The sequence below is a fragment of the Cheilinus undulatus genome, linkage group 12, assembly GCF_018320785.1.
Source record: "Cheilinus undulatus linkage group 12, ASM1832078v1, whole genome shotgun sequence".
Classification (NCBI taxonomy): Eukaryota; Metazoa; Chordata; class Actinopteri; order Labriformes; family Labridae; genus Cheilinus; species Cheilinus undulatus.
The window spans coordinates 27,711,764-27,725,833 of NC_054876.1; the positions used below are offsets into that span (position 1 = coordinate 27,711,764).

The following is a 14,070-nucleotide window of genomic DNA, read 5'->3' on the forward strand; positions in this document are numbered from 1 at the left end:
GCTTTATTATTCACTTTTCATCCAGAATAGTACCTCATTTATTCTTTCCTACAACAGTAATATTGGAAATATTATAATGCACTGTTCCTCTCCTGCAAAATAAAACCCTGTTGGATAAACTTTTCTTGTTTTTACATATTAAACAGGGTCAGGCAAAGATTAAAGGCACATTTAAGCACAACAGCAGAAATTGACATGCATGTGTTTTGGTGCTTAATACAACAAATCACATACATTTTATTCACTTTACTTTCCATTACTTCTTTTTACTATCACCCCTGATGGTGATAATATTTCCACTGTTAACCTTTTATGTGGCAAGGAACCATACATGCTCACTTCAGTCAGCTTCCTTTGTGATCTCCCCCCAACTCTTGATGAACTAGAATGATTTTTCTCACCCAATCAGTGAAGATCAGTCAGCATCACAGAAAGTGACATCACACCATCTGACCAATCAGCAGTGGCTCTGAGCATTTAAAGCTTCCTGTTTCCTACTGAACTTAAAAAATGTAGTTTTACATCTCTTTTGGTGCTCAAAAATGACCCTAAAATCCAAACTAACTTGGCAAATAACGTAGGATAATAGTACCCTAGTGTATCTGGATGTCGCCACAGGTTCGTTACAAAAACTAGAGGGATACAGACATAAATTAGACCAATTTATAGAAATTTTCAAGGCGGTGATAACAAAATGGGAGGGATTTTTTAGTCAGTTCTGTAACCTAATAATAGTTTTATTTTGCCTGTGATTCACAACAGTTTTTATTTTTATTGTTAGCCCTATTTACTCTTAAATTCATTAAGACGTTTAACATTTATGAAGTTTTTGTGGAATTATAAAGAAAAAAATGGAATGAATGATGAAATATGTAAAACGAATTTGATCCGTTTTACAGCAGTACAACAGCTTTAATAAACTTAAATGGCATAAATCAGTTCTTATTTTTATGAGCCTAATCACTGCTAAATCCAACTTAGTTATTCAATATTTGTGATTATTATAGGTGTCCTGTTGGAATTATATCATAAAACTAGTGGTGCTGCTATTACTAATAAGGTATTTTGAAGCTAGTCATGTCTTGCCTCTAAAAGAGGTCCAAATCTTAATATGCATACACTAAATGTTTTCTTCTACCATAAATGGGCAAGGAACCAAGGTCACTTTGCTGACCTTGGTTTTTGCCCTACTAATAAAAGTATATATAAGTGACTGAGTAAAAAAGTATTGGGATTCTCACCAATAATATTCTAGGACTTTAATTTTGAATCTGTAAGTGTTTCAAAACTGCCCTATAAAGGTTTAGTGATGACTGATAAATTAATGAAAAACAATCAAAATGATAAAATTTTGCCACAACTTTCATCCAGTCAACCTCAGATTGATCAAATAATTTATCACTTAAGTGCATTTGTTACTTTCACTCCTCATATCCTCCAAGTGCACAAAACGCATCCCTTCCGCATTTGACATTAGGCGGCTCCCAAACTTCCGGTCGGGAGATGAATCGCAGGAGAGAACGGTGTGTGATGGCAGATGCTTTGCGGTTTACCTGCTGTTCGCAGGAGTTTCCCAAGGCGACTATCAATGACGAGTTACATTTAGCTGAAAATGTACATGGTGGCACACAGCAATGATGTCCAGAGATGCTATCCGCCCGTCTTTGAAACACTATTTTAGCATGTTTGTACGCAAAAAATATGAAAATGCGACATTCATTTTTAAAGAAGGCTGCAGTTACTTAACAACATAATCTCACTTGGTGGAAGATAGTCGCCTCTGTACAAGCTGAAACAAGCCAAGCAAACATATGTAAGGTAAACTATTAATATGCCAAAGATTAATTAAGAGAGCCAAGATAAATATCACCGCACCTTAAGTAGGTGACGTATTTGTAAGAAATTATTATGTCTTCCACTGTATTCAATGTGGAGCTAAATGCTACACGATACCTCTAGCGGTAACGTCACGGACGATATTTCCAAAGACACAAGCCTCCTAACGGCGACAGGTCAATAAAACAGTAAATTTTATTTATAAATGTATCAAGAGAGGATGAAAATGATACCGGACACGTCACTAAACTAAAGGTAAGAAACGTCTAAATTCAGCTTATAGCCATATGCTAACCGGGCTATGTAACCGTCAACGTTCTAGTGATAGGCCTATGTTGGCTACTTAAGGGGATACATGGCCTACTATTGCCAAAGTTGATTAATCCAGAGGAGCTCAATGTTTTATGTCTTAACTGCTTTCATCCTGTTAACTTTTTCAAGATGTGCAACTTGAATTTTGCAAAGCTTTTAGATTTCAACGCCCCAAAACGTTGGTTTCTATAGTGGCTAATGTTGGCCCTTGTGTTTCTCATATCTGACATGCAGTTCAGCACAGGTGTACTCAGTTACATCACTGAGTGCCTGGACACTCTGATGTGAATGGTTTCTATTAGAGATGGGCCATACCAATGTTTTTTAATTCGATACAATACTGATACTTTTTGATGTAATTTTATCAATACTGATACTGATACCAATACTTTTGAAGAAAGAATAAAATATTGGGCTGCAAACTTTAAAAAGTTACACATTTCAGGCAGTTAAAAAGGCATATGCAGGTCATTCAGAAATTCATTTAGGGGGAAAATTCAACTAAATTACAATGTTTAAGCAGGTAAAAAATGAAATAAATAAACTATTATCATAGTACAAACTTGTATATAGAATTAAAATATCCGCAACATAACCAATTTATTTTCTTTTTTTAAATTCAGATAGAGGGGTTAGCCATCTATACCCACTAATTTGAAACAAAAATGTAAGAAATACAAGTTATCATAGAAATATTTATTTTGTTATATTTCTACAATTTGGTCTTAATATTTTTTATGGTATTGGCCTGTGATCTCAGTATTTTTTATGTTTTCTTACAATTTAGAAATTTACTAAGGGACCACACTGAGTGAGAAAGACAGCCAGGTCCACATCACAGACTATAAAATGACTTCATATGCGAGTGAGTGGAGTTGCTGAAATCTGTTACTCGTTAATGATTGGTCCTCAAAGTCACATGGTGGTGAGACGTATTCTATAGTACTCATTTGGTATCGATACTTTGCTAAAGGGATCAATACCAAAAGAGTACTTAGTAAATATCGATATATTGATACTTAAGTATCGATACTCCCACCACTAGTTTCTATACATTATTTGCATTATCATGACTTTGTAGTAAAAGAAGGGGCATATCAATGATCCCATGGCCCTTTATTGCTCTCTGAATCTTATTATGTTAAATTATAATGCATGAGTCCTGACTGGTTATGTGAAAATAATCCACCTACAGCCTACTTGAATCCTATGAAACTCTTAACAAAATTTGCCATCAGTTTTCCCTGGCTTTAGAAACGGATACCACCAGAGAAATGTCTGGACTTTATGATAACCTCTCCTGAAAATATCTGTACACATTTCTAATCTCTTTTAATGTTAGTGACCACAGGACTGTAGCTATTTATTTATGAACCCATAATGGCGATGTTAAAAAAGTTGAAAAAACCCCACTTGTTCTATGAATCAATACTTTGGTGTTTTATAGCTCTTTATAACATTGCACCCAGATGAAAGGTGGGGGTCCTTTTCCTTTCTTGCTTACCCACTAAATGTAGGTTGGTATATTATGCTCACGCTGTGTTCCCCTCTCTCATCTGGCTGCCATCCAGACCTTTACAGTTAAAGCCTACCCTGAATGGAGGATAAAAACTGCAGCTGTGAGAGCAGCAGGCAGTCAGACAAAAGTAAATGGAGTCATTCTCCAAATCAAAGGCAACGCATTGGACTGCTGTAGTTGTAACCCAATTATTCCCAGGCCACATGTTCTGAAAGCAGGGGCATCTGAGAGAGAGGGGGAAGCCCTCCTACTTTCTCTTGCAGTCACCCTATAAAAACACTGAGGGGGAGAGAGTCGGGAAAGTCATTACTGTTATTCCATATGACCTAAGTCAGTTTCCAGTGTTGTAGCTGTAGGTTACCGTTGGCATTTATTGTCTGATAGTGCTAATGGAAAAACAGATGTGGTACGTAATGGTAATACCCCTTTGGAAATATAAAAGAAATGAATTGTCTGATGCTCCAATCAAGTTCTGCAGGCTTATGTTGTGTAATTCCTTGAATTATTTAAAAGCTTTTAGAAAATATTTTTGGAGTCATTTCATCAAGAACATTTAGAAATCATTGCTGTGAAATTGACCATTTTTTTTCTACAAAAAGACTTCTCAGTCAGTTGGATTTGATGCATCATTTATTAGATATTGTAGGATATCAGTAAGTTTGTCTACAGCTCCATTGGAGCTGCTTAAGTCATCAGGTGCTTCTGTGCTGCATGGAGAGGATGTGGTTTGCACTATAGTGTACATTGAGGAGTATTTAATGATGTGAGAGTGAATCGATGTTAAAGCAAACCATGCACAGAGTTAACCATCCTCACTCATTGCATTATAATCCTTCCTCATCCTCTTCCTCTCTCCTTCTCAGTTACGCTCCTTTTCCAAAGACTGACATACCCATTCCTCCTGAAGCTGAAAGAATAAGAGCTTGCTGACAGTACAAACGGGTGAGTTGGTTATTTTGGTGATAAGATGTCCTGCATGAAAATGGAGTTCGGAGATGGATGAAACCTTTTGCACAAAATATTATTTCTATTAGAGGGATACCAATAGCAGTTTCTGAACTTTTCAGGAAGATTTAAATTGAAAATAGATACATTTAAAAAAACAACATGCATCAGCCTGAAAGAGGAGACTCTTCAGTGTCTAAAATGATCAAAATGACACTTAAAAAGACTCCCTTTTTAGTTCTGTCACTGGGGATCATGTTGAATCAGTACAACTAAAGGTGCTTGGTTACAGAAAGAAAGAGTTTACTAATTATTCTCATTTTTTAAATTTTCTTAACAGAAAATCTATGATTATTTTTTATTTGTAAACTTCTCATGATGAGGGAGAATTGCACTTAAAAGTGCCCTGCCACGCCTACACTGGAAGTGTACCCAGAATGCATTTGTGCAGTGGGATCCAAGGGTTATCCAGTGCCCTGGCGCGGAAATGCACTTTTAAGTGCAGCTTCCCTTGTTATGAGAAATGAATGAATGAAAACAAAATGTACGTTTTCTGTTTACTAAATATTCCTGATGAAGTGTATTTTTATTGAGCAGAGTCCTAAGATCAACAACAGAAACAGGTTTAGGAAAGAGGTGTTGGGGTAGGTGGCGCTGAGCAGTGCTCGTCTCCTCTCACCTCAATGGACTTAATGTTGTCCATAACAGGGTGGGGTGATCGATCTCACAGCCGGCAGTCTCCATAACAAGACATGTCTTGGTACAGTGTTAAAATGGAGAATTATGTCTGTTTTTAAAAGAAAATGGAAATGTTTCCCTTAATTTAAAATTCAACTGAAAAATATAGAACATAGAAATGGCCACTTCTTCTATTAATATAGATATCAGTGCAAAAAATTCTATATATTAGATCTTTAGATGTAACATAACTTCTTATCATATCAAACTATATAACAATTTAGCAGCCCACCTTTTTGTGCACAACTCTATTGATAAGTTATTAAAAGATTGTACAGGCAACTAGCAACAAAAGCTTAGAAAATATCCAGTCATGGCTAAAGGCTATCTCAAAGATGTCTTCCATACCATGGAGTGTAACTTAGTCTTTTGTTTGGATTCTGTTGCTTTGAGCTTCTGTTTCCCTTTGCACATATCGAAGCACTCCGTAAGGCCTTGTTTTTGAAGGTGCTATACAAATCAAGTTTTCATTATTATTATTATTATTTTATTATCATTATTATAATACAAAAACATAAGAAACAAACAATGAAATCCACAAGTTGTACATTATCCGTTTGAATTCCAGCAGTGCATTACTGTATTCATATATTTTCATCATCATGGGGAATTAACAAAAGTAGTCTGTTGTCTCCATCTTGTGGTAGAAAAAGACCCTTACATGGTTGTTTTACATTTATTACAATCTGACAGAAACATTACAGCTTCTATGTCTCCAGTAGGCTGGGCATCTAAACAAGACAGTGAGAAGAACAGAAGAACTTTCAACATCTAAAATCACAGTGCAGATACTACCAGTGACTATATAGCATACTGACTCCCAACCATTTTAAAAGTTTTTAAACCAGCCTTAATACTTCATCTTTATTCCATCATTTATTAACAGTTACTGGTCAACTTTAAGCCTCATATTCATTTTTCTCTTTCCAACTATGTAAAAAAAAAAAAAAAGAGATTCACACCTTTTGTTGTTTGGAAAACCTTCATTTTAAATTGATTTTAAAGTAACATTTAGTAATATTCATAGATGCTGCACATAAATGGAAGCCAAAACAAGATGACATTTTTAGAGGTTAAAGAGCAAGCATGATAGCAGTCATTCACAGCTTTTGAGATTGTCAGAAGTCTATCATCATGTTTCTAGAAACTTTACATTGCTATATAAATATTGGTTTTAACTGTATGCTCTAATTAAATTAAAAATTGGGGATTTTTTTCAGCTTTTGTGTAGGTTGAGTGCGTTTTATTTCACTTTTCCTTGGCAGCAAGTCTTCATTGTGAATATGTCACATTGTATTTCTGCATTACTGAGGGCAGACTACTTTTGAGCTGTGGTTGTAGAGCTCAGAATGGCTTACTATATTTGAATTTGTAAAGCTGACATTCTTGTCCTCTAGTGATGAACTGACTGAGCTTTTGACAGTTGTCAGATAGTGCTCTCATGAACTTCAGCATTATGTAAAGTAAAGTTCACAGAAGAGTCTGCAGAATTCTGGTTGGAGTTTGGCTCAGTTGTCCCAGATGTCTCAGTATTTTTTACTATTTTTACATCTGAGTAGACGACTTCTCCACCAGGGTTATCCACAACATCTAAAAAGAAATGAGCACATCATATCTACCTTTTAACAAAGTCTTTATAAGATCATTTACACAGCATGGTGTCAAATAAATGAAACGTAGAAAAAGAGTATTTCAAACAAGATTTTTTTTGTCACAGCCCTTATGAAGAGATTGACTTGAGAGAAGAATCTTTGACATACCATCACAAACAGCCACAGGTGTCATGTTGTTGCGGAGAATGATGAAACCACAGCTCAGAGCCAGGAGTAACACAGCCAGAAAGGCTGCTACTGTGGTCACAACCAGAACAGGAAAGGGAGATGAAACTAAAAAATACAAATATCAAACCTAGTTAGATGAAGACACTAAAAAAAGACATTTCCAACACTAGCAAGCAGTTTGACAAATATTTACTATTTCCCATCAGCTTTTCAAGACATAGAAACATTTACGGAATAGAATAAAACAATGATCTCAAACAAGAGTAGCCAATAAAAGTTTAGGTAAGAAAACAAGTCTTCATTTGATTTTAAACTCCAGAGGAATTCATACGTAGCCTTAGAAATGTCCTGATATTTTAGTGTATTGATATTTTCTTACACCCCTGGTGTTTATTACTGTACCTTTACAGCTTTTAAGTTCAATAACTGTTTCTTCTCTGCTGAAATGGTTCTGAACATTACACACTAAGTTTCCAGTGAGGTGACCATTCAAGCTGATGGTAACACTGGAAACACTGGGCTTGTTCTCTTCAGTTGTCCCTGCCAGTGTATTTTCTGTCCTGCTGTTCAAGAACGCACTGCTGTCACTTGTCTGCATAAGTAAATGGTCATCCAGAGTCAAAACAAACTCCACTCCATCTCCTTCAGAGGAGCAGCTGACGTTCATCTTTTCTGGAGACAAACACATCTGAGACACAGCTGGCTTTAACACTGGAGCTGAAAGACAAACAAAGAGTAGCATATTCAATATCTAGAGTAGAAAACTTGAGCACTGTTCTGTTTGAAGGTTTAGTTTGTTTCCAGTTTGTTTATATTCCTGGTTTGCTGTCGACCATACTCCTAAAAAACTTTAAACTTTTGATATAATGCAGAAATACTATGAAGAATTGCTTTACTGAATAAAAAAAATCTTAAATTTGTTCTTCCATTGGCAAAGACTTAGATTGCCAGTGCTGTATGCTTTTCTGTCCTTCGGCTGTGCATCTCTTATTTACTCAGCTGCGTGCTCTCGCTTCTCTCACTTCTGTAGAAATAAAACAGTCAGTAGTTTGACACCTGTAGTATAAGCACTTTACCTGTGCAGCTCTTCAGGCGCATCACTGTTTCTTCTCTGCTGACATGGTTCTGAACATTACACACTAAGTTTCCAGTGACGGGACCATTTAAGCTGACAGTTACACTGGAAACACTGGGTTTTTTCTCTTCAGTTGTCCCTGCCAGTGTTTTTTCTGTCCTGCTGTTCAGGAACGGGCTGTTGTCGCTTGTCTGAATAAGTAAATGGTCATCCAGAGTCAAAACAAACTTCACTCCATCTCCTTCAGAGGAGCAGCTGACGTTCATCTTTTCTGGTGACAAACACATCTGAGACACAGCTGGCTTTGACACCGGAGCTGAAAGACAAACATTTCCAAACTCATTTTAGCCAACACCATGATATATACAGTGGGGAATGGCTAGACAGTTTGTTGGTTGTTTTGGGCTCCATTCAAAATGCCTAGGGTACCTGATGAGTGTATAGCACCCTCGGCTACTATCTGTACTTTAAGTATTTATTTATTTATTTATTAGTGTTTGGACATAAGACATTACAAATGATATGACTGAAAGTTTGCACAGCTGCCAAACTTTTCAGGTGTGTTGGCACAGTCATATGATTAGTACATATTCTTTAGTGGATCAGGTGCAAAAACAACGCAAATAACAGATACTATTCAAAATTTTTGAGGCTCTGGCCAGAGTGTACTGACTTATAACAAAAGCACTAACACGTTTTGTTCTTTTTGCAGCTGTATCCGTTCAGATTCCTACTTCATTTTTTTTAACAACTCAACTTACCTTGAATTTCTAGGTGCACATGTAGTTTTCTTATTAAAAGTCCATTTAATCCATGCGCATCCAACATGTAATCTCCAGAGTGATTCTTCATTGCTTCTCCCAGTTTTAAACTTCCATTGGCAAAGAGCTCTGGATCATTGGTGTATTCCTCATTAAACTTCATCTTATTTTTGTTCAATTCAAAAATCAGATCGCTCTTATCTTTCTTTATTCTTATTTGCCTATCTGTTGTATTTGGCAGGTTAAAAATCAACAGCTGTCCCACTGCTCCATGGCAATGCTGAGCTCCAGTAACTTCAGAGAAATTGCATTTGATAGAGCCTAAAAAATGACAAAAACAGATATTGGCCTTTATGTATAATACAGTTGTGTTACTGTTAGTGTCTCACTTCAGTTGCAAATGTTTGTGCATTTTGTCACGATACCATGATGTTCTTTCTGTGTTATTACATATTGTTACATAACATATACTTTAATTAATTCTGACTATAATAAAATTATTTATTTTATGGCCCAAATATAACTGAACTATTACTCTGTTTACTCTGATTATTTGTATAAACTTATCTTCCTTTGATCAATAATTTAAACTGGTTTTCCAGTGTAATCTTTATCTCACTTTGAAACAAAGGTGTACCTTGTGCCAGAGCTGTTGCTGTCAGAGCGGTGATGATCATGTAGATTGACCTCATTTTTTCCTGTAGAGTAACTTCAATAAAATGCAAATAATACTCAGTGCATAATTTTCCTGTTTTTTATACAGTTACAGAAGGAATCCAAAAAATGTTGTGAGATTAAGTCAATTAGAAGGTTTAACTTGCCACTAGGATTACACAAATAAACTAGTTTAAAAAAGCAAAAAGAAATTTCACCTGAAGATTTGAGCTTGTATTATGTTTCAAATCATAACCAGAAAAATGCAAGGAAACCTACCTGCTGTTTTTCATCAATCTTGACTGAAAATTCTTCCAGGTCTGGCCTGAGGCCTCACAGAGGTGCGATGTCTTCTAAGTGATTTCAGACTGACCAGTATATTTCCTCTGACAGAGCGTTTTCCTGTAAATGGGTTGTATGATCAGACGAAAGGAAGTGTTTTTTTGTGAGGTTACCTATAACTTGCCAGATCAGAAACAAACTAATAAATAAACAAAATGTTATGTCTGACATTATCTGGACTGTACCAACCATAGTTTCTTTATGTTTAACAGTGAGCAGATGTTTGGAGCAGGGGTGTATTCAGCTGTCTGAACAAGTGCATGATTTACAGAAATATAGGAACTGGTAACTATTATGTATATACTAAAACTATAAAAATAAACTTGGTCTTCACTTTGTTGTCTATGAAACACACCAAATTACTTTAATATTTCACACACCTGAAAATCTACTGTCTGTAGTTATGTCTGTGATTAAATTATTCATCTTTTTGTGGGTAGTCAATGCCAAAACCATAGTTTAACAATTAAAGTCACCACCTTTCCTCATCACCTGATAATCTTGTAGCTGCTAAGGTAGAACATAAGGCATATATTAAACAGGTGTGTACACTTCAGTGGCAGTAGAAGGTGAATGAAACATCTAACACATCTTTGGCATAAGGCTCATTTACTCTCTACATTTGAAATGGTATGAAGATGGACTTTTTCTAAAACTTTACTGTTGCTTGTGTTTTCCACTGTAGGCATCACATTGCTACAGCTATTAAACACTTAGTTAATGATTTAACAAGAGCAGGACACCAGAAACTTAAAATAATTATTAATCATTTTACTCACTAATACCACCTTCATGTTGAGTGCAATGATGTGATGGGATGAAGCTTTTCTTTAGTGACTTTTTAATACTCCTACTTTATGATTATGATCTTATTTTAAACACGTCTGAAGGTGAAAGATAGATAACAAGTTCCTGTTTCTCACGAACAAGATAAAACAAAGACTAGCAAAACCGCTGTCTTAAACATCTCAGCATCTCAGCTTATGTTAAAATTAGACCATGAGTGAGAACAACTGCAAAACCACAGTGATGAATATCAGTTTCTGTCTACAGTGTATTGCAGTCCTAACAGGTTCTTTTTATCTCTGCTGAAGACTAAGATTACATTTGTATAGTAAATTCATTCGTTTTTTTTTTCTTCTGCTGCTTCTCCTCCATCTTCACCACTCCTCTTCGTCATTTGTTCTTCCCCTTGCCTGCCTCTGCACATTACACCATCCCCAGCAAGTCTGCACACAGAGTGGCTCATTGCACCTGCAGATTTAAACCCATGACACTCACACTCTTATAGCAGCTCAACCATGCAAACCCCTGCATCACCTTACCACCGTGCATTTACTGTTATTGGACTTTTTTACATTTTGATGCTAGAAAAGAAACCTGTCTGCTGTAGGAATCACACCACAGCCTTCTGAGTGGGAGTCAGAGGTTTTTGCCACAACGCCACCTGGTGGCAACACATCATTATTTAGATGGCTTTACTGTTACTAATGACTATACAACGTCAGAGCTGGGGAAACATCTCACCTGTGTTGAATGTGTTCCATTTGCTACAAGCTTGTAACTTGGGGTCCTGAAGTTTCTCCAACTTTCTGAGTCAGAACTGTGAATTCAGGGCACATTTTTGATGATGTAGTATATTTGAGTTCTGAAATTAAATGGAAGTCATCTTTCTTGTTTTGTGCACACATTGACAGTGATGTTGGTCCGTGTTATCTTTTAGTCCAGGGGTTCTCAGCCTTTTCAGTGCTTGACCTCCAGATGCCAGAGATCAGGGGCCGCCACTTCACCTGAGGGTGGTCGAAGCATAGTTGAACACAGCTGTGCATATTCAAGAATAGTCATGTGCAGACTTGCATTCTAAACATTACTTATTAGGAGGCCGTGTAGTGGTGAGTTTGGGAGGGCAGATGAAATTTCCGTAGATATCTCCTCCACATATGGATATTGGACGCAGTTTTAGGCACAATGAGGGAAGAAGTGGAGCTTGTAAACCCTACAAAAGCAATGCGCCTTAAAGTTGTAATTTTTGTTGTGTTTTATGTTTGTTGTTTAAAGTTAGCTCAACTACACTCTTAAGAAGGGGAAAACATGTATTTTTGTATATTATGAACTTTATCATGACATTACTGAGTTTTCGAGTAATCATTTAGTATGACAGCAAATTTAAGAGAAGTTAAATCCATGTCATCGTCTGTAACAATTAATAAAATCCAATGCATCACATGGAGTGTGCACGGTTTACACAGTGGAGTCAAATAACACAAGGTTTTGGCTCATTTAAAGGGTCTTTCCTCAGATGAAGCTTTACTTCAAGAACTTCATTTTAAAAAGGGGGAAATCGAGTATCTAAAGAGAGACTGGGTGGGTGAGGCTTATGATACCACCTACTGCAGCAACAGCAGGAGAGTGGGCATTCTGATTAACAAAAGGATACCTTTTTCCTTAACGGCGGTTCATAAAGACCAAGAAGGTCGGTTTCTCGTATTGGTTTGGAATTTATTTGGTGAAAGGTTCACATTAATTTTATTATATATACCCCCTGGAGCAAATTTAGTATTTCTGGATAAAATTCAGAATATATTAGATACATATGAGACGGGAACTATAATTGTGGGAGGTGACTTCAATAATACTTTTAAAAAGCTTGATCGACAAAGTTGTAAGAAGGGGGGCTTCAGAGACCCTCCAAAAAAATGAAAAGACTTTCTTTCGACAAATACTTTGGAAGATACATGGAGACTATTATTTCCAACAACAAATGATTACACATACTATTCCAAGAGTAAGAATAGTTATTCAAGGATTGATTATATTTTTATTTCAAAAGTGCCGTTAGAAAATGTATTGAACTCAAAGATTCATGAAATTGTTATATCAGACCATTCTCCAGTATCCTGTCTAATTGTGCCAGCGGAAAACAAAAAGAGCAATCGTATATGGAGAATGAAAAGAGCACATTTACTTGAGTTTCTAAAATATGTAAATGGAAAAATAGACGACTTTATTAATACAAATGTAAATAATGGACAACAGGACACACCATCCCCTGACATAATATGGGATGCATTTAAGGCTTATATGAGAGGAATGATAATTTCATTTTCGTCAAAGAAAAAGAATGATCTAGATTTCCAAATTAAAGAAAAAGAACAAGAAATCGCATGACTGGAATCATTTCATACAAAATCGTTAAGACTGGGGGACAAAATGGTCAAAGCAGAACAAGAGTATGAACTTTTACTTTCAAAAAGAGGCAATAACTACAGATTTAATTCAAATAAGGCATTTTATTTAATGGCCAATTAGTCTGGTAAACATCTAGCATCACTGGTAAAGAGAATTCAGTCTAGACCAACAATAATTCTGAGAGACAATGATTCCGATGTACTCATTAGAAACAATAAACTCAATAGTATTTTCAAATCGTTCTATGAAACTCTGTATAAATCTGAAGAACGCAATTTAAATGATCCAGGTTCTTTTTTGGATAAAATTAATTTAAAACAACTTTCACAGGACAAGAAAGATTTTTTAAGTTCAGAGATCACTGGAGCTGAAATATTACAAACAATTAAAACTTTTTCACAAAAAAAAAAAACACCAGGTATGGATGGGTTTCTGGAGTAAACTGGCTCCAATATTCATTCAAATGACCAGACACATGTCAGACAACCAGGTACTGCCCAAAACTATGTATCAAGCAATTATCTGAGTTATACTGAAACCAGGAAAATCAGGTGAATCACCATCAGATTACAGACCTATTAGCTTAATCAATTGTGACAATAAGATATTAACTAAACTAATGAGCAATAGACTTTCAAAGATTTTACCAGATTTGATACATAAAAACCAAACAGGTTTCATTAAAAATAGGCGTTTACAGACAAATACAAGAACTTGTTTTGGTATTATTCAGCATGCAAAAAAACACAATTTAAATTTGGCTGTTATGGCAGTTGACGCTGAAAAAGCATTTGACCACCTTGAGTGGCCTTTTCTTTTTAAAGTTTGGGAAAAATTTAATACAAATAATGTTCTCTCAGAGGAATTTACTTTGGAGAGGGGTACTAGACAAGGTTGCCCTCTCCCCCCTTGTTTTTG

At 35.9% G+C, this 14,070-nt stretch overlaps 1 long non-coding RNA gene across 1 annotated transcript; it reads left to right on the top strand.

Moving 5' to 3' along the window:
• Positions 1–1,534: 1,534 nt before the first annotated feature.
• Positions 1,535–9,698, top strand: LOC121518452. Its single transcript, XR_005992652.1, has 3 exons — positions 1,535–2,091; positions 4,531–4,609; positions 9,209–9,698. It is a non-coding gene; the product is annotated as an uncharacterized LOC121518452 (long non-coding RNA).
• The last annotated feature ends 4,372 nt before the right edge of the window (positions 9,699–14,070 follow it).